The following is a 20,093-nucleotide window of genomic DNA, read 5'->3' as shown; positions in this document are numbered from 1 at the left end:
TGTTGTTCTTGTATTGTTTTGTATTTATTTTGCTTATATATTGCACTTGCATAATGTTGATTGACTAGTTAATCATTTGTGGAAAAGTGTGTGTAAGATTTAACCCGGACATAAAATCGGAAAAGAAAATAAAGGTTGAATTGCCGACGTTTTCAAATCTGGGGAATTTTAATGATATCTGGGGATTTTTTAACATCAAGCTGGGGAGATATAATTTTTCGGCATGCCATCACCGACGAACGGCAATATTAATCTCCGACAAGTCTGGGCAGTGTGAGGACGCGTTGCCAATCTTTAAATTACGCTGTAAAGTTGACTGGTTTTTCTTGTTTGTTCTAAGAGCAGATCGCAGCGTTATAGAAGGTAAGATATTTTTTTCTTCAACTTGTTTAGTATGGTTTTTTGCATTATTTTCCGTGTAATTTTCAGGGTCGCTTCTGTATTGTCTCAACTTTACATTTACGACTAAATAATTTCAACATCATTGTAATTCACATTAGAGGAGAAATAATTGTTCGATCGAAGATCTATGATCTAAGAAATATCAATACACAAGCCAAAAACGTGTGTTTTCTTATTGTGCCTCATATCACCACGAATATCGTTAAAATGCTTAAAAATTGCTTGGTAAACGAGGTCTAGAAACGCCTGATTTTAGCGCAAAAAGTGGTTTTTATTTATTTTGTGAATAATTTTATAAGAAATAGAAAAAAGTTGATCAAAGGAAAATGTCACAGATAATCTTACAGATGATGTTATAAGTTGTTTTAGAAAATTTTTAATGAAAAAAATTATTTTTTAGTGGTTTGCGCTTATATTTAAAAAAAATTAATTAATAATGTTATTTTAATTCTGCTCAAAGAAAACAATAGAAAAAACTTTAATCTATCCAAAGCATATTTTTTGGTTTTCATAATTTAAGCGGATTTGTTGTAAAACTTAATCTGAAACAGTGATTTAGCATTATTTTCATTTGATTTCAATAATTTATATTGGCTAAATGCCTTATATGTGTCAGTTGTAACGAGTTTAGCAAATATACATTAAAGATGTGAATTTGATGAAATCGAGAGATAAATGTATTTATTTTAAGAAGCGGTCGATTGATGAAGGTTTTATTGATAATGTCGGTAATTTGTCATCGTTGAGCATGACTGCAGATCGCCTTCGAAAAAACAACACTTTACAATGACTTAAGGCGATGCACTACGTAGTAATGCAAAATCATGTGTTTTTGGTTTGAAAATTTGGTCGCCTAGAAATGTTTCAGATGCTTTAATTAAATACTGCGAGTAGAATACATCTTGGCCTTTGAAATAATCGAGTATTTTTTACATAAGTCTTTTTATAAGCCCAGAAAATAATAATGTATAAGGCCTATGCAAACTGCTTTAAAGTTCAAAATCTCTTACTTACGAACCCATTTTCGGTTATGGTTTTATTGTATAATGTGACAAATTAAATTATGTATTTATAAAATGATCGGAAAATAAAAAATATTTATGCCTGAACATCCACAAAATAAAATGAAATGCACTTTTTGGCCATGTTTTTTTCTTGCATAAATCAAAACAGGCGGATGGTGTTAAGCGGGAATTTAAACCTTATCGCCATCTACGTAAGGGTTGTTATTGATAGCGGCTCAATTTAAAATATTATACGACGTAGTGCATCACCTTAAGTGTTCGTAATATATTGACGTGTACTTGTTTATACGTTAATGATACGCAGTCCTGCTAGAAAGTTTGAAAAAAATATAATTTTTGTAATTTGATAATCAGTTCCAATTTTTCTCGTAGATGTTGAATTTTATCGGTGAATACAGTATAATTCTAGAAATGTAATGTGGACGATACACGATGTTAGGCATTGAAAGAGAGACAGAGAACGAAGTGTCGCTTGGCTTTCTCGATCTAATAGTCAAAAGGTTCTAAGTCTTTGGCAAAAGCTGAAAGACTGCTTTCAAAAATAGTATTTAATTTTGGAATAAGTTCGAAAAAAGCGATGTTTTTTGAAAACCAATGTCAACCGGGATTTTTTCTAAATAATTCACGAATAAATGTTTTCTAAATTAAACGATAAAAAGTCGGTTCAAAAAAAATAAATTATATACAATTTTTTGTTTTGACTGAGAATTTAACGCCCTCGCCAAATACCGATATTTATTTAGTATATTAACTACTGTAATGTCAATCAATTTCAGAAAAAATGGTATACGTCCGTGTCTGCGTAATTGTCTGTAAAATTTAATAGAATGCATTTTCATCAACAACGAGTCTACCTGCCGAGTATCAGCTCGATCAGATGTCGCAAAATGGGTTAATCTCAACTTCTAAGATTTGTAATAATTCAGGAAAACGAAAATGAAATTTAAATAAATGTATTTAACACATAATTTTTCTCCATATTATATAGTTGGCAGAGATGTGCAAAATGGGTACCCAAAACCATTTGAAATGCAAAATGGAAATGGGTCACAACTTTTCCATTTGAAAATGCAAAATGAAAAATGGTTTTTAGAAAAGCATTTCAAATGCAAAATGCAAAATACCTATTTTCAAAATGCATTGAAAATGCAAAATGGTTTCTCAGGTCAAACAATTAAAATAATTATAGAATTTATAAACAATCTTGTCATTTAATAATGGACATCAATGTAGAACAAACATATTACATGATGGTAAATCCAAAAACACCACGACTACAGATTATGAAACCACAAAAAATTTGCGCGAGACCAATGTTGCCAACGAAAAAACATAGAAACTGCTATCTAACATTTAATATTACAGCGTCATGGCCCCATGTTCAGTATTTGAATCAGTATTTTTTGTAATGGTATCACTCAATTGCCAGGGCTCCTACCAGGGAGCAACTTGACAAATGTAAATTATCTCTCATAGCGAGGTTGAGGACCGACTGATATTTGGGGCTTATGAAAAAAAGATGAGTGGAGATAGTAGGAAGAATGTTGCAAAAAAGCATTTAAAATGGAAAATGCATTGAGAAAAGCATTTAAAATGCAAAATGCAAAATGGTTTTTAGAAAGGCATTTAAAATGCAAAATGGAAAATACCCATTTTGCATTTTGCATTTCCATTTGAAATGGATTTATTTGAAATAAAGGACATCTCTGATAGTTGGTAATAACATAGATCATTGTAGAAATGTATCCGGCCATAAAATGATTTTTTATGGCCGGAATTGGTTGGTATTGATCTGGACAACGTTTGCTTTCAACAAGACGGCGCTACGTGCCACACAAGCAACGAAACCATTGATCTTTTACGGGAAAAGTTTCCGGACCGTGTTATCTCTCGAAGAGGTGATCACAATTGGCCACCGAGATCTTGTGATTTAACACCTTGCGACTTCTTCCTTTGGGGCCACGTGAAAGAGAAGGTCAAACTCAAAGATGGACTTCGTGAGGCTATCGAGGACATAAGGCAGCCACAGCAGCGATTTGGTTGTGGAAAATTTCATGAAAAGGATATGGTCCTGTAGGCGTGGTCGTGGTGGTCATTTGACTGATGTTATTTTTCACTATTAACGGCATACCTTCCTCTTTATAATGAAAAAAACATTCGATCATTATATTAAAAAATGGCATTTTTCTTCAATTCAATTCAATTCATTCAATTTCAAATCAATTTTCAATATTTTCAGCCGAGTGCATTGCAATAATAGAATCTCTCAAATATATAATCAAAAATAATTTTGAACATTCCCTCGTTCTCTCTGACTCTCTCAGTTCCCTCCAAAAACTTAAATCCAGTCCTCTTCTTCATCCTGATGCTCACCTCATCCTTATATGCCTTATTCGAGAGATGATAGCCACCATTCAAAGCTCTGGTAAAACTGTAACTCTGATTTGGATTCCTGGACATGTTGGTATCATGGGTAATGATATTGCGGATGCCTTGGCAAAACAAGGAGCGTCCAACCCTGTTGTTACCCTCGTAAACCACATTCCCCTATCTGACATTTTTCCATCATTAAAGATAGATCCCGCAATGTTTGGTCGGAGTATTGGCACATTGCTAGTCAATCCAAGGGAGCCTGCTATGCCTCAACACAAAGGACTATTCCATCAAAACCGTGGTTTCAGCAATTCCCTCATTTTTCCAAAAAATAAATTTCTTCACTCATTCGAATGAGGATCGGACATTGTTCCGTTCCTTCCCATATTTTTAAAATTCACGTCCTTGACTCCCCAGATTGTACATTCTGTGGTCTAGAAGTGGGAACTTTAGATCACATATTTTTTGGTTGTCCCTCTCTAAACAAATATCCTCTCTTCTATCAAGCCTTATCTAAAATTGCCTCCCCTCCATTCAACATCTCATCTCTTCTAACTCTGAACTCGACTCCAATTTTCATTATAATTTTGAAATTTGCCTATTTAAATAAAATTAATATTTAAATTCATCTTTCATTTCTCAATAATTTTAAATGATGGCCAAGAACACCCTTGAAGGGTGAAAGCCAGAAATAATGGAAAAAAAATAACACCTCTTATTGGAAAACCCTTTTGTTTCGCAATCAGTCCCGAAATATATACATTTGTAAAGTATTGTAATGAATTTGTAGATTTAATAATAAAATCCATCGTTTTGGCGGACCTAAAAATTAAAACTTTGATAATTATGATTTTATTTATGAAAACGACATTTTTTATGAAAAATACGGGTATATATATACGGGTTTATGGATGGCGTAATTTTATTTAATTAATTTGCTAGCTTATGTGTTCCCGGCGTTGCTACGGGTTATCCTTAGAAAATAAACATACACCACCGCGGATTTTTTTGTAGACCTTTTAATGATGTACAATTCCGTAGTACATTATTTTGATGTATCTCATAAGGTTTAGCCAGCGTTAGTAATGTAGTGCCCGAAAATATATTTTTACGACTTCATTACAAAACATGGACTTTTCTCTACTTTCTATAAATATAATATGCACGTATCATATATGTAAACCTTTCGGAAGAAATTTACAAAATTATAAATTATAAATAAATTCATTTAATTTATATTTTTTATGTGAATATTGGCCAAGAGTCCCAACTGCTCCCAACCGTCTGGAGCCAGTGAGACTACGGCATCCCTAATTGGGGTATCTTGTGTGGCTGGAGGTAGTGAGTAGGGGATGGAGATGGTAAAGAGGAAGTTGAGGGTGTACCTGGCTATTCAGAGCTGTTCACCAAAAGCAATTTAAAACAACGTTTTAATTCTGAATGGTCGTTTTACACCAGAGCGATACTGATAGTATCTTCCACCCTGGAACGTTCCGCAAATATACGTCTGGTATATATTTGTTACAGACACACATTTGTTTAGTTTTCAATATTTTCTGTCTATTTGAAATACGCTATACAGGGTGTATCGGCGCTAACCCGACAAACTTTAACCAGCTATTCCTTAGTACATCTGGAGTAAAAAATGTTATGGGCACATTGCTGTCCGGTAGCATTTTTTTTCAATTAAAAACAAAAAAAATAATATTTCCACACTACATCACTGTCATTGGCATTGCGTTTCGTGTTCAACAGCTGTTATAAGCAAGTATGTCAAAAAGCGTCTTCGCTCTTTCGCACACACTAAATAATAATAGTTAAAAATGAGACGAATGGTGCCATGCCATTTCGTTGTGATTGTAAAAGTGCGCCAATATAGGTACACACGTGCATTATTCAACGGAATTCGAATAAAATATTTGCCAGATGGGTTTTCAAACTTTGACAAAGGATAAAACAGTGACATGTGGTGAAAATATGAATAATAAATTTTTTATTAAAAAAAAAACGTTACCGGACAGCAAAGTGCACATAAGATTTTTTACTCCAAATATGCTAAGAAATAGCTGGTTAAAGTTTGTCGGGTACGTGCCGATACACCCTGTATACATGTTGTTTTTTTAATTTTCCGTAAAAACAAATACTGTTTTAGAAACTAGATTCAATCATCTTTCCGATGTGTGCATTTAAATTAAACATTACTGTTTCTAAATAATAAAATTTTAATATCAAACGTGAAAAATGTTTTCAAAAACGCTAACCAAATTTTTAGTTAATTTTTGACTCTAATCGCAAAATAATTGAGAGAACTCGAAATTTGTAAGAAAAATATAACTTCACTTTTTTCTTGTTCATATAATGAAAAATAAGATATTATTTTTTTTAATTAAATTGATTGTTACAATCAATGTCGGCGCGAAATACGAATTATTCATTTTGGCTATATTTAGAATTTTAATGGCATCAGTATAAAAATTACGTATTTCCGCATGAAACATCTTTAAAAAGTATAAAATAAAGTCGCTATCCGCGTCTGTCTGTTTGTGCGCTTAGTTCTTCTAAACTACGCAACGGATTTTGATAGGGTTTTCACCATCATTTAGAGAATTTCTTCCGAAAGATTTTTATATATAAAACATGCATATTCGACATGTAAAAAATAGAGAAAATCTAACACAACACGTACACGTCAACAGTCTCGAGTGATTGTGGTATGTTGTAACGCAGCAGGGGAGGGTTTTATATTCAGATCTGGTCCCAAAACATAGCTTAAGCCATTTCAATCAACGTTTCGTTTTTTAATGTCAGTTTTCCTCCAGGCGATACTGAGAGTAGCTATTGATGTAGGTTTGTACATCAATTCCACGTTCAATCCGACATTTTAAAAACAGGTTTATTTTTTGCAACGAAACTTCGGTTATATTCCTACGTAAAAGTTTTTCAATGTTTTTTCCGAGAAGTTCTCAGAACTAAGAAATTAATTTGTAATATAATCACTCGGGCTTAAATTATCTCATTCTTATTTTGGGTCAATTATGAAAACAAGTTTTCTTTGTTGTATACACACTTAAGAGGAAGCAACAAGCCAAAAATGTGTATATTCTTGGTATACCTTATATTGTAGGTAATAGGCATTAAAATCGCTTGACAAACGGAGTCTAAAAACGTTCGATTTCAAGCACAAAACTGGTTTTTATTTATTTTGTAAATAATTTTATAAGAAAGCAAAAAAGTTAATCAAGTGAAACTGTCACAGATAATCTTAGCTATAATACTGTATTTTTTTAAAGTTGTTTCCTTTAAGCGTTCATACATTTCTATTGAAAAATGATATTTTTTTTAGTAGTTTACATTTATATTTTTAATTAAGTAATTTATTTTTTTTATTTGTATTCTACTTAAGCGAAGCGATAGGAAAACCTTCAATTTATCAAAAGCATATTTTTTGGTATTCATAATGTACACCAATTCGTTATAAAGATTAATCAAAATAGTGATTTAGCATTAAGCTTCGCCTTAAGTGACGTAGAAATTATAAGAATCTAATAACCAGGGGGTTGCTTTACGCCCACATTTTAATTATTTATGATGAACGTATTACTAAAATCTTAAATGTTTCTAGAGGAATCTCTACGGATGTAAGTTATTTATATTTAAGATTAATAAAAACAGAACCATACCATTAAAATATTTTTATGTAAAACATACCTATAACGTTTTTTTAAATATAAAATTAGCGGTTATCACCAGATTTTATTTTTCTAGACGATGAATTAGTAACTTTCCGAGGGATCCCTCTAGAAATATTAGCGAATTTAGTAATACGTTCATCGGAAAGAATTAAAATATAACCTACGGAAAGATCGATTTTATTAGGGCAATTTCAAGCCATCAACGAGTCTATCTGCAAAGTTTCAGCTCGATCTGATGTCGGGAAGTGGGTTAATTTCCACTTTCAAGGTTTCAAATACAAGATGGCGCAAAAATAATGTCATAATGTGAATTGGCTGCCATTTTGTAAGAAATTAAAAAAAAGTGCAATGTTTTTAGATGTAAAATTGATGACACTATGTTGAAAAAATGATATTGGTCAAATGACCATCTCTTTATTTGATGCATTTTGACGATAAAGTTGACAGAACAACAGACCGGAAATTGGTCAAATAAGCTATTAACAATAATTCCACGTTCTTCAGGTGTGTATCACTCCATAGCTTGTTGCCAACTAATTCTCTATCTACAGCACAAATGTCAAAGCGCAATGACATTTGACGCCATTTGCAAAAATTATGGCACGTTCAAATTATTACTCTTTGTAGATGTATTCATTTAAAAAGCAACCTTTCCATTCAATAATTGACCCATTTTGGAAAGTTCTAGTGGGGAATCCATTACATTATTTTCATTAATAATATATTTATATTATAAACACAATCTATAATGGTTTTTATTAATGTTTATAAATGTGATAATGAACATATTACAAATATAAATAATAATTGTTGGTTTTTCTGTGATTATGTTGCAAGTATAATGTATATTTAATTAAACCCAAGGTCTTTGGCTGGTTTTTCCTCAGTAATTACAATATTTTTTTTACATTTAATTGCTCGGAGTAACTCAAATTAACATATTTTTTTATGTTTGTTTTTAACTCATATTTGTACATTTAATGTTGAACTAAACAACACACATTTGCGTGTATTTATGCATATCGTATATACTTCTCACAGTGATCTCCTCGCTAAACGGCACTGAGTAACATCATTTTTTTATATTTATATATTTTTTTCCAATTAGGGTGTTTTGTGAAAGTTGTGGGGAGGTGAAGGAGATGGTTAAAATAAAGGTGGGGAAGTACATAGCTATTCAGATCTTGCCTCCAAACATGGCTAAAGCCATTTCAAACACCGCTTTAATTCTGAATTATGGTATTACACCAGAGCGATACTTAAAACATTATTTAAAAATAAACTCATAACAATAATATGGGTTAATTTCAAATTTGCTTTGAATATAGGTAAGTGTAATTTTTTCAAAATTGTAACTGAATTTCATATTTATTTTCGTGTAAATTAACCCACTTCCCGACATCCGATCGAACTGAAATTCGGCAGAGAAGCTCGTTGTCGATGACAATGCATTCTATCAAATTTTTAACAAAAACATATATTTTTTTCTCTGAAATTGGATAACATTGCAGCGGTTAATATAATAAATAAACATCAGTCCTACCCGATCGTATTTTGACGTAGTTGTAAGCGAGGTTGACTCCAGTCCGCTGAGAGGAAGGATGAACCCTCAGTCAAACCAAAAGTTTTAAAAGTTTTAAAAGTTCTCGCCAATTTAAGAGACTGGGGAAGAAAGTTCAATCCTCGGTCAAACCAACAAAAAAAACATTTTTTTCTTTGAAATGTTAGCCGTCCTAAGAGGTTATATCGTCCCATATGTTACTATATTTCAATTTGTTTTTATTTTTTATTTTATCAATAACTCTCGTGAACTTTGTTAATTAGGTAATAAATACGTTTTATTTACGTTCGTAATGGCTTTACGTTGAAATTAATGTTGGACGCTGTAGTGATTATTTTATTTAAAAATGTATTTCGTTATTTCTTGTACGTGTACGTGTAAATTAAAGAAATTACCATAAAAACTCGCTGCCGTGGTTTGAAAACTTCGATTGTTCTTTTCTTAAGTAACAGAGGGCGACACTTCCGTTTACAACAAACCTAAACCATACAGTCATTATGATAATAACACTATCTTTCACGTTTGTAATGATTCAAATATTTGTCTAATCAAATGGGATGGAGATCTACGATGTCAGGCGAGTGTATATGAGGCAGAACGCTGGGATATTGGACTAAATAAAACATTTGTTTCCATTCAAATTATATTGAAGAAACTTCTACACGGATTTTATTAAAAATCTTTTTGAAGAAGAAGACAATAATAATAAGTCTAAATGAAACGTGAAACAGAACTAGGAATCAAACCCAGGATATCTAGTCTTACAGGACAGGCATCTTAAACCACTTGACCATTGAGAAATATTGCAAATATCTTTGTCCAAAATTCGTTTTTGTAGTAGATTGGTGAAATTAATTTTGTAATAAGGATCTTGCGAATCAGTGTCTTGTGAGTTTGTACTTGCAAAGTTATCCTTGTTTTCGAATGAGGAAAATTAAATATCTATTCAATTGAGACATTAAATTCAGGGCGTTAAAAACAGTCTGTTGGGGTTCTGATTAGGACTCTTAAATTGCATTTATGCTATGAGAACTCGTTTTGTAGTGGAATCGTTTGAACTTCCCCACACGAAAATACCACATAGTAGATGAGGTTGCCCCAAGGCGTAATAAATTTTAATTAGTTGCTTATATTTTCAAATTGGGATGTTCAATTTAATACATAATTGTGATATATAGAACATATTATTAAAAACTTATAATTATGAAATATTCGATATTGCACGTTTCTATGTATACAATAAAATATGATGGAATTTGAGGAAAATATTGTAATTTATCTGAAATACAAATATTTAGTTTGTAAACAGTAGCGCGCTTGCTTGTCAATACTTCCTGGAATTCAGGGCCTGACTGGGAATTATTATAAATATATATTGAAGACAATATTTACAATTTGAGATCAGGGTTTGGTAACAAACACCTCTGTCATAAGTTTGGTGATTTAGCAGGACTGTCCGGGTTCATCGGGAGAGGTGTGTTCAGGAAACGCCTGCCCATCAACTTCATGGCTTGCCAGATCGGGAGAGACTGGTTTACCTCTCCAACTGCTCTCTCGACATATAGGATATGTCCGTCATTCCTGGAGACACTGATCCCTAGATTCTTTTGCTTAAAAAAATTGACATAGGTCCTCAGGGAAATTATTTTCCCTAGATGAAAATTCTACTCTCAAACAGAAAAACCAGGAAATTATTTGGTCCCATCTAGGAATTGAACCCAAGACCGAGGGTTGAGTTTCCGGGGAGGAACTAATCCGACCCAAACCCCTTCGTATTTAACTGTATCATACTTCGACAAAGAACAATCATCATCTTGGCTATTTTTTATTGTAAAATTGCAAGATTCTTCCCAAACTAAATACAATCTTGGTGGTGTCTTGGATAAATGTGTCCATTTTTATTTTAATGTGCGACATCTATTGAATTTTTCACAAGTCTAGGATGAATTGATTTTTTTCGGAATAACCTCAAATTGTAATACTTACTCATTGAAGACAATATTGGCAACTCTCAAACGAAATATACATTTAGCATAATATACCGATGTCTGCAAACTAGTGAGACAAACGGGAAACTAGTGAAATATACATTTAGCATAACATACAGATGTCTGGAAACTATTGAGACAAGCGGGAAACTAGGGAAATATACATTTAGTATATATACAGATATCTGAAAACTAGTGAGACAAGCGGGAAACTAGGGAAATATACATTTAGCATAATATACAGATATCTGGAAACTAGTGAGACAAGCGGTAAACTAGAGAAATATACATTTAGTATATATACAGATATCTGAAAACTAGTGAGACAAGCGGGAAACTAGGGAATCTACATCACATAGATAAAAAGACATAAGTTTTGCTTTTTTGTAATTTTATGCAAAATGTTGGGTTATGAAACTTTTGGAGCCAGATTTAAGCTTCGAAGCATTTCGAAATACATTTTAAACATCACAAAATTGACGCCAAATGTGTTTTGATTCAATACTTTCCGTTTGTGCAACGAGTTTCCGGACACCATGTGTATTACTATCACAAATATATATCTTTAAAGAGAGTGAATTACATAAACGTATTACGAAGAAGTGTATTTATTATTGTAGGATTTTAAAAACTTTATAGCTTTATGTTTATGATTCTAACTAGGCCATTCAGCGCCATTTTGTTTAATTTATATTACAGAGTAAAGGTCTTAGACATTATGATTGTACCGTTTAAGGCGATGCACTATGTAGTAATGCAAAATCATGTGTTTTTGGTTTGAAAATTTGGTCGCCTAGAAATGTTTCAGATGCTTTAATTAAATACTGCGAGTAGAATACATCTTGGCCTTTGAAATAATCGAGTATTTTTTAACATAAGTCTTTTATAAGCCCAGAAAATACTAATGTATAAAGGCCTATGAAAACTGCTTTAAAGTTCAAAATCTCCTACTTAAGAACCCATTTTTGGTTATGATTTTATTGTATAATGTGGAAAATTAAGTTATTTATAAAATGATCGAAAAAAAATTTAATATTTATGTCTGAACATCCACAAAATAAAATAAAAGGTTCTTTTTGGCCATGTATCTTTCTTGCATAAATCAAAACAGGCGGATGGTGTTAAGCGGGAATTTAAACCTTATCGCCATCTACGTAAGGGGTGTTATTGATAGCGGCTCGATTTAAAATATTACACGACGTAGTGCATCGCCTTAAACAAAGTATTTTTTTGTAAATGTGTTTTAGGACAAGAAAAACATATCGATTTTTTGATTAACTGCATTTAGGAAGTACCTACATAGCTCTCTCCACGGGTGAGTTCATGAACAAATTGGAGCGTCTCGTTCCCGTTAAATGCCCTTTCTAAGTCCGTTTCAGCTTTTGAACAAATTGTGATCAGCACAAGAGAACAGCTGTCATCTTGTTAAGCTTTTCAGATGATTACAATTTGATGTAATTGGCGCTATACGGCGAAAATCCAAGTAACTCGACACGGCTTGTTTGAAATCTTCAAGGTGATTTCATCAATTGCCCCTTTTTGGGTTACCTGGTTTTGTTCTAACACGGCAGCCCGTTCAGATCTGTTTTCGAATGCTTGGAGTATAATGTTTATACAGGGCCGGCCCTATGCTGGCGCAATTGGAGAAGTCCGCTCCAGGCTCCAACTTGCAAGCCAAAAATGTGTATATTCTTGGTATACCATATATCTTAGGTAATAGGCATTAAAATCGCTTGACAAACGGAGTCTAGAAACGTTAGATTTCAAGAAAAAAACTCGTTTTTATTTATTTTGTAAATAATTTTATAAGAAAGCAAAAAAGTTAATCAAGTGAAACTGTCACAGATAATCTAAGCTATAATACTGTATTTTTTAAAGTTGTTTCCTTTATGCGTTCATACATTTCTATTGAAAAATTTTTTTTTTTAGTTTGCATTTATATTTTTTATTGAGTAATTTATGTATTTATTTGAATTGTACTCAAGCGAAGCGATATAAAAACCTTCAATTTATCGAAAGCATATTTTTTGTATTCATAATGTACACCAATTCGTTATAAAAATTAATCAAAATAGTGCTTTTGCATTAAGCTTCGCATTAAGCCCCTTACCCAATTTATACCGATTTATAACAAGTTTCTCGTTAACTAAGTTAACGTTTAACGTTAAGTTTTTAAGTTCCAAAAAAACGTTATTTTTTAAGATAATATTCATACTTTTGTTATGCAGAAATGTTAATTAAATGAAATTCCGTCGATAAAAAAAAATCGCAAAGTAAGCTTAAAAAATTATTAAAAACACGTTTTGTTCTGTTATTTGATCAAAAATCACAGTGTATCTTTAAATACAACTAAAGCATCTGTCAAAAGATTTTTTGTCTATTTCAAACGAGTCATGTTTTATAAAATATTTTCACCATTTTCGCTTAATTATTATTATCGTTTTTTTTTATATTAGCGCGCGCGGTGACAAACTTATTGATTATTTTTTATTAGCAAAAGGCAAATACTCATATGATGAAATTGAACTATTTCTAAACCTCTCTCCTTTGGAAGTCCGTCGGGAAAGAAATGACCTCATTTGCTTCTTCAAAATTATAAATGGTATTATTGATTCACCTACTCTACTGCAACTCATTCCCTTCAATATCCCCTCGCACAGACTCAGAAATAATGAACTGCTCTTCCTCAACCATCATTCGACAAATTATGGATATTATTCACCATTGTCCAGAATGTGTAGACTGGTCAACTCAAGTCAAAACCTTCACTTTTTTGGGATAAGTCTGAATGATTTTTGCCGGTCGTTAAACAAGTGACGGAATATTATAAGTGGCCTGTGGTCCTGACCCACGGCCACAGACATAAGAATATATAGACTAGAAATTAAAGGTGAGGGGTAAAATCAACTGTTGAAGAACAAAGGGGGTAAAGCTGACTGTGATTCGTCAATAAATCAATCTGACAGTATATAGGCATCTCGCATTATAATATCACCATTTAGTTCTTAAAAGTAAAATCTGCTTTTGAATGAATAGACATTTTTACATGGGAGCGCAAATTACTCGCCACGTTATGAACAAATTTGCGAAGTCCAAATTCGGCAAAAAAAAAATTCTTCTATTTTCAGAGTCGAATATTTTGTTTACGTATTTAGTTAAGACACTTTTATAAGTGTTCATAATTTAGTTCCCAGTAACCAACGATGCGTACAGATATATCTCGATGTGATAGTATATGTTTCTACAAACTGATCCATATTATACGATGTAATTACGCTTAAAATAATGCTTACATATGGAATGTAATACGACAATTGGGTTTATTCTCTTTTTCACATCTATTTTTACAAGTTTTCATAGCTAAGCCACCATTTTGCCGTGTTATTTCGTAAAATGCCTCGACCATAGCTCGACGCTAGTTCGAACAAGAATGATGACGTCACATTCTCAAGATTCACGGGAAGCCATACGCGAGCCCAGCCGGTTCCAATGGAACCGGTATGGGGAGTGGGGAATAATACGCTTTTAATCACTTAGGGCAGGTCTACTAATATTCATATGTATATGCCCACGGCGTTGTCTTGACTTGATTCGACTAGTCACTTTATTTTTTTATATTATATCTACCATATGTCTTTGCTTTCATGTACCTTTGTCTACTCCTGTATTTTTCATTTTACTTTATTCGTGTTATTATTTTGTAATTTGGACGATGTCCGTTAATAAATAAATAAATAAATAAATTACCGCCAGGCGTCGTTTGGCTCTGCGCCGGTCCTGTGTTTATGTCTTTTAAAGGTTCGTGGCTCATCTCCCTTGGCGATACTATCTATAGCTCCGGCTCTGCTATGTGTATGTGCATTATGTAAGTGTATGTATGTTGGTATATGGTTACACCACGACAGAACTTGACCACGAAGAACCGGTTAGGATCAGCTTGGGTCACCAACGTACTTATATGTATAATTAATGTACGGAACGCGCAAATATTTTTGCAATAAACGCACGGTGTTTAAGAAATGCTTGAAAATTAATGAAGTCTCGTTTGTATTTGTTAGACCCCAGTATATTGTTTGCATTCAAGTCAAAAGTTACAGAAAATCTTTTCTGTAGGTCTAAAACGGAAGATCTTTAGTGCCATATGTCAATACCATATTAAAGAATTACGCCATCTATGGTCAGTTAGCGTTGTAAGCTGTCAATATGCACATTAATGAATGGAACTAACTAAGCTCTTAGAACTGAAAGAAATCATTTACACGATCATGGACTTTATTAATTCACATAAAGATGCGATCAATTGATGACTATGGACCTCTTGAATTAATTAAGAGGAAGCTACAAGCCAAAAGTGTGTATATTCTTGTTATTTTCTTGACAAACGGAGTCTAGAAACGTTCGATTTCAAGCACAAAAGTTTGTATTTATTTTGTAAATAATTTTATAAGAAAGCAAAAAAGTTAATCAAGTGAAACTGTCACAGATATTAGCTATACACGTTCATACTAAATACATAATTCTAAATCACTATTTCGATTAATCTTTATTACGAATTGGTGTACATTGTGAATACCAAAAATATGATATAGATAAATTGAAGGTTTTTCTATCGTTTCGCTCGAGTAAAATACAAATAAAAAAATAAATTACTTAATAAAAAATATAAATGTAAACTACTAAAAAAATATATTTTTCAATAGAAATGTATGAACGCGTAAAGGAAACATCTTTTAAAACATACAGTATTATCTAAGATTATCTGTGACAGTTTCATTTGATTAACTTTTTTGCTTTCTTATAAAATTATTCACAAAATAAATAAAAAACAGTTTTTTGCTTGTAATCGAACGTTTCTAGACTCCGTTTGTCGAGCGATTTTAATGCCTATTACCTACAATATAAGGTATACCAAAAATATACACATTTTTGGCTTGTAGCCTCCTCTTAATAAATTAATGAGCAATAATCATTTTTCATATTTTGAACATTTTGTAATTTATTTTACCTGTTTTCTAGGTGTTACTTTGTGAACACCGTGTTTTTTTTTTACACCGAAGGTCCACCTTGCATAAAATAACGTTTTTCTAAACTTAGCCCCGTGGGACCGGTCCGTGCACAAACACAGTTTTAAAAAAGATGTTATTGGCAAAAATATTACCACAGTCACAGAAGTGTATTGTGAGCGTGTCGGTGTACCGGACTCGCACTTAATATCGGTTAAGCATTAATTGAATTAAATTAGAACAATCAATGAGAATCAAAGATAATCTATTTCAAATTGAATATAAAGCATTCATATTTGCTCCGATATTAACAATAATATTGCTAAATAAAATATATTGTTTTTACATTATTTTAGAAATTTGCCAGGGCAAATTCAACCTTGTGTCTGTCTAATACACCAGAGCCGCGCGTCGCATATTTTGTATGCACGGCTGCTTCACTTACGTCGTTATAATTTTGTCTTTATTTTAGGAAATCCCGTAGTAAGATGATTTGAAAAGGAGATATATAAATACGAATGTTAGAGAGAGCGCGCTAATATTAAAAAAACGATAGTAATTAAGCGAAAATTGTGAAAATATTTAATAAAACACGAATCGTTTAAATAGAGCAAAAATGTTTTAGTTGCATTTAAAGATACACTGTGATTTTTTTCATGCCTATGACATATTAAATAACAAAACTCTCTTATACTATTCCAACTATCGAGGGAATACATATATTTAACGTTTCAGCTTCTTAAAAACTTAGATTTACCGAGAAACTAGTTATAAATAAGTAGAAATTGGGTATGCATTGGTATTAAGAGGAAGCTACAAGCCGAAAATGTGTATATTTTTGGTATACCTTATATCGTAGGTAATAGGTATTAAAATCGCTTGACAAACGGAGTCTAAAAACGTTCGATTTCAAGCAAAAAACTGTCTTTTATTTATTTTGTGAATAATTTTATAAGAAAGTAAAAAAGTTAATCAAGTGAAACTGTCACAGATAATCTTAGCTATAATACTGTATTTTTTTAAGTTGTTTCCTTTACGCGTTCATACATTTCCATTAAAAAAAATATGTTTTATTGAGTAATTTATTATTTTATTTGTATTCTAGTCAAGCGAAACGATAGGAAAACCTTCAATTTATCTAAAGCATATTTTTTTCTATTCATAATGTACACCAATTCGTTATAAAGATCAAAATAGTGATTTGGCATTAGGCTTCGCCTTAAGGAGGAAATTTAAAGCACTGCATTTTTTCACATAAATCCTTTTTCTTTTGAGCCATCATTTAAACCTTCAGTTTCGTTTGTAAGTCAGAATAGATGGATCGTAACCCTCATAACGCACGTATTTTAAATTGCATAATTTGGCCTCTAATGACTGAGTTCGACAGACAATTGCAGACTAATATATATGCACCACGTAATATGAAATGAAATATTGTTTATACGACTAATGGCTAGTCATACAAAACTCAGTTTCACAGAATACAATGGAATAATGAATGCCGAATTAGGAACAAATAGAAACAAAATCTAGCAAAGAGCTACTTGCATGAAAAAACTGTTTACTTAAAACATAAAAAAATTTGATTTTTTTATAATCCAGTTATGAAGAAGCGAAACTTTGTTGCTTGAATGTAAATAGCCTTGTTTTGTGACCAGATATGAATGGCCAGGTATCTCTAAGCCTTCCTCCCACTCTGTTCAGTCCCAAAGTTGCGCAATTGGGGTCATCACAGTCCTATCGGCTCTGAACAGTTGGGGGCACGTTGAGGAATGTTTTTAATTTTGAAAGTTTTAATAATCATGCATCTTTTTGTGTATCTGCAGGAATACTTGACTAACTGATTTTGAAAAAAACCATTAAAATTCATTTCATGATAAAAATTATGCTATTTTATTAAGAATAAGAATAATTAAGTTTCGGCACGATGTCCGTACACGCGTTCATATTTTTTTCGCACTTTTAAGAGGAAGCTACAAGCCAAAAATGTGTATATTCTTGGTATACCTTATATTGTAGGTAATAGGCATTAAAATCGCTTGACAAACGGAGTCTAGAAACGTTCGATTTAAAGCAAAAATTGTTTTTTTTTATTTATTTTGTAAATAATTTTATAAGAAAGCAAAAAAAAGTTAATCATGTGAAACTGTCACAGATAATCTTAGCTATAATACTGTATTTTTTAAAGTTGTTTCCTTTATGCGTTCATACATTTCTATTCAGTATTCTACTCAAGCGAAGCGATAGGAAAGTTTTTTGATATTCATAATGTACACCAATTCGTTATAAACATTAATCAAAATAGTGATTTGGCATTTAGCTTCACCTTAAGACCATCGCAGGTGTATCGAACACGTGTTCCGATATTTAAACTTTATCAGGAAGCCACTTGCAGTCGCGTTTTTAATAAATCAGAATTACTAGTGCAAGTGGCCCCTTGAAGTAAATTAAATATTTAATGATTATTGTTGCTTGTCTATCGACGCATGGTTGGCTGGTTATTCCGTTATATATGTATGACAAAATAATAGAATTTCTCCTGATGCAATTATCATAGAGGGAAAATATTGATTGTGAAATTAAATTATGGCGGATATTAAATACAAAGTATTGTAGTTTTTGGCTTGAAATTTTGATTACTCAGAAATATTATTTATTTGCATGATAAACTGAGTATGAATGATATAAGCAGGAACAATACAAAAGAGTTCAATAATTGTATATAATAACAAGACGACTGTTTTGATTAATCTTTATAACGAATTGGTGTACATTATGAATACCAAAAAATATGCTTTAGATAAATTGAAGGTTTTCCTATCGTTTCGCTTGAGTAGAATACAAATAAAATAATAAATTATATTATAGCTTAAATTATCTGTGACAGTTTCACTTGATTAACTTTTTTGCTTTCTTATAAAATTATTTACAAAATAAATAAAAACCAGTTTTTTGCTTGAAATCGAACGTTTCTAGACTCCGTTTGTCAAGCGATTTTAATGTCTATTACCTACAAAATAAAGCATACCAAGAATGTACACATTTTTGGCTTGTAGCTTCCTCTTAATAAATAAGCAATAATCATTTATCTCCGCGAATGTTCGATTCCAAGTATGGTCGTTTTCATTTACCTGGAAGATTTGGCAATTTTAAAAATAATACACCAATGTCTTCCGAGAACATTAAATAAATTATGAAGGTTTTTTTTTAATTTGTATTATCGATATCTTAGAAATGCAATCATAACGAGTTTTTTTGTAAATATTAAACTTTAGTAATCAACAATTCGTGCACCTCAATAGAAGCGTTCCAAATTCAGTCCGTCTAATACAGAGTTTTCCAATGAGAGGTGTTATTTTGAATAGCCCGCTATTTCGGTAGATGTTACTTTTGAAGCTGTCATTTTTTAACATTTGACAAGTAGAAACTACGCCATTAATAAAAATGGAACGATAAACGCTTCAACAACGCATTGAAATTATTAAAATTCACTTGAGTGAATCAAATGCAAATCATCTTGAGTGATGAGGCCCATTTCCACCTCGGTGGCTTCGTCAACAAGCAAAATTGTCGCATCTGTGGCTCGGAAAACCCAAGAGTTATTGTTGAAAAGCCTCTATCCTCAACGTGTGACTGTTTGGTTGCGGTTAATGGTCCGGCGGAGTCATTGGATGTTATTTTCGAAAATGAGGCTGGAGCAACAGTTACGGTGAATGGATTGCGATATCGAGAGATGATTAATGATTTTTTTTGGCCGGAATTGGATGTTATTGATCTGGACAACGTTTACTTTCAACAAGACGGCGCTACGTGCCACACAAGCAACGAAACCATTGATCTTTTACGGGAAAAGGTTAAAATAACACCTCTTATTGGAAAACCCTGTATATACGACTATCAAAACTAGTTCCTTGCTATCAATGTGGAATAACGACAATTTAATGACCTCTGTGGCTAAAACTGACCTTGAAGAAGATACACGCACCTGACCCACTAAACTGAGGTCACCAGAAGGTCAATCGTAGGTAAGTCCAGGGTAAACAAAACGG

The 20,093-nt window shown here is 32.3% G+C and overlaps 1 protein-coding gene across 1 annotated transcript in view; it reads left to right on the top strand.

Annotated features, from left to right (window-relative positions):
• The first annotated feature begins 241 nt into the window (after nt 1-241).
• LOC149414248 (phenoloxidase-activating factor 2-like) overlaps nt 242-20,093 on the top strand; it is a 43,426-nt gene continuing 23,574 nt past the window's right edge. Inside the window, exon 1 of the mRNA XM_089644270.1 lies at nt 242-363. The gene's annotated coding sequence lies outside the window, so the exon portion shown is untranslated. The remainder of the gene's footprint in view (nt 364-20,093) is intronic.

The sequence above is a fragment of the Hesperophylax consimilis genome, chromosome 20 (assembly GCF_061612785.1).
Source record: "Hesperophylax consimilis isolate HC1 chromosome 20, BYU_Hcon_1.0, whole genome shotgun sequence".
In the NCBI taxonomy this organism is placed as follows: domain Eukaryota; kingdom Metazoa; phylum Arthropoda; class Insecta; order Trichoptera; family Limnephilidae; genus Hesperophylax; species Hesperophylax consimilis.
This window is presented reverse-complemented; position numbering and strand designations above follow the sequence as displayed.